The sequence below is a fragment of the Euphorbia lathyris genome, chromosome 6, assembly GCF_963576675.1.
Source record: "Euphorbia lathyris chromosome 6, ddEupLath1.1, whole genome shotgun sequence".
NCBI classification, from domain to species: Eukaryota; Viridiplantae; Streptophyta; class Magnoliopsida; order Malpighiales; family Euphorbiaceae; genus Euphorbia; species Euphorbia lathyris.
In genome coordinates this window covers 81186067-81188485 of record NC_088915.1, presented here as the reverse complement: position 1 = coordinate 81188485, position 2419 = coordinate 81186067, and the positions used below count along the sequence as shown (strand labels likewise).

The following is a 2419-nucleotide window of genomic DNA, read 5'->3' as shown; positions in this document are numbered from 1 at the left end:
TAGATGAGTGGTTTTTAATAAGCTGATCGAATTTATTTTCGATCCATTTAAAACCATCATCGCGATTACTTATTTTTCCACTGATAGCATCTATGAATTTGTCGATTTTAGAAGATAAAGTGCTAATCGTATCTCTTGACTGATTTTGATAATTACTAGTACGATTTTGATTAGCACTTGCATTATTATTATCTTTCCAGTTAAAGTTAGGATGATTCTTCCATCCAGAATTATAAGTAGCAGAATAAGGATTATTAGTTTGGTTTTGCCCTTGGATAAAATTTACCTGTTCGATCTCACTCATATTTTCATAATCCACATCCGTTTGGATTGGATTACCATTGGTATCGCACGGTGCCATAAACCTATCAATTTTGTGCGATAAAACAGAAAATTGGGCTTGTAACATCACGACTGGATCAAGTTCCACTATACCTTTAACTGATGATGTGGTTGAGGATGATGGTTTCGCCACCGGTATATGTCCACGTTCCGCGGGCCACATACTGCTGTTGATTGCCATTTCCTCCAAAAGTTCTCTTGCTTGGGCTGATGTTTTCTTCATAAATAGCCCTCCCGATATAGCATCTAATGAACCTCTAGTTGTAGGATTTAGTCCATTGTAAAATGTTTGCATTAAAAGTTCAGCGGGTAATTGGTGGTGTGGGCATAAACGTTGAAGTTCTTTGAAACGTTCCCAAGTCTCATAAAGAGTTTCATTATCATTTTGAGAAAAGATGTTAACTCTTTTATGACTCTTGCAGTTTTTGCTAAAGGAAAATATTTTGATAAAAAAGCTTGGGCTCATTGTTCCCAAGTTGCAAACGTTGCGCCTGGCATCGAAGTTAACCACTCTTTGGCTCTATCCTTCAAAGTGAAAGGAAAAAGGTGAAGTTTGATTGCTTCGGCAGTCACATCTGGGATTTTAAAAGTGTCACAAATTTCAAGGAAATTTGTCAGATGGGTGTTAGGATTTTCGTTAGGTAACCCGTAAAATGTTACATTATTTTGCAACATATTAGGCAAAGTTGACTTAATTTCAAATTGGTTTGCGGTGATTCTGGGTCTAACGATACTATTGGTTACACCGGCCACACCTGGCCTAGCGTAATCCATAAGTGTTGGTGGGTCTGCCATTTTTTCTGGCTAGGTGTTTGTCTTTGATGGAGTTTCATTTTTGTTTTTCTTATTTTTCTTGTTCTTTCTAATGGTTTTTTCAATTTCTGGGTCTATAGGGTCTGGTACAATGCCTGAACTTCGAGAACTGCGCATGAACCAGAAATCTTGCACGAACCGAAACTACCTACAAAGCAGAATTTGAAAAATAAATAAATTAGTTAATTAAAATTAATAAATTGCAAAAGTTAAAATGAATATGTATAAACCTAGATTCGAAATAAAACACGAAAAATCTAAATTTTTGTTAAAAATTTTGGCGTTCCCCGGCAACGGCGCTAAAAACTTGTTGAACGATTTCCGCAAGTGCATGGTATACGCTTGTAGTAATAAAAGATATCGAACCCACAGGGAACGCTTTTAACTAAAAACTTATTTAATCCAGTTTTATTCACGTCTTTAGGTTTAACTAAAAAAAATCGTTTAATTGATTGTATTGGTTCGGATAAATTAGGATTAGATAAGAATATTATATTGAACTTAGAGAACAATTCTGTCTTGAGATTTTGATTATAAGACAGACGCTTTCGTATTTGGAATAAATTGAAGGTATAAAACTTATTTTCATTAAGCAAAGAAAGCAACTATAACTTTGGTAAGATTATGAACATGTAATAATACAAGAATTTATGCAATTAAATGGCTTTGAACCGTAGAAATCTCTCTGGGTCGGAGCAGATTCCTACCTTAATCAAATTAGTATTTTATATCCGATAAGTCGCGGTCACGATCATATTTTCTGTAAAAACTAATTCTTTCAAGTGTTCAACAAAGTTTCTTTATAAATATGATTGTATAAAACGTTTTAATAAAAACACCAATTTATCATTTTGAAAATCATTTTGTCAGAACAATATCAAAATAACAACATGAAGAATGTATTGTATAAAATAAATATATTATTAGTGAATTGTGAATCTTCACAAGTTAACAGAGAGGAAGAAACATGGATAGCATTTTGACGAAAACTTTGAGATCCGGGTTGTCAATCTTTCCCTCAAACTCCGTAGGTTTGTCAGACCTCTTTGCGCTTCAGCCGTTAGTTCTTCTCGCTGAATCTTCGGAATAGAGACCGGTCAGTCCACTACCAGAATGAAAACTTGTCTCTGATCAACCTTTGAAACTAAACTAATACTACTTTGTTTATAACTAATCTAATAACAACTTGTGTACATCAAGTTTGTTTATACAGAAATGAAATCCAACTTTCTGACTCCTTCTGAATCAGAAACTCAACATAATA

At 34.1% G+C, this 2419-nt stretch overlaps 1 non-coding gene across 1 annotated transcript; it reads left to right on the top strand.

Moving 5' to 3' along the window:
• Window positions 1-653: 653 nt before the first annotated feature.
• LOC136234428 (small nucleolar RNA R71) lies at window positions 654-759 on the top strand. The gene has a single exon (XR_010691312.1). It is a non-coding gene; the product is annotated as a small nucleolar RNA R71 (small nucleolar RNA).
• Window positions 760-2419: the final 1660 nt, after the last annotated feature.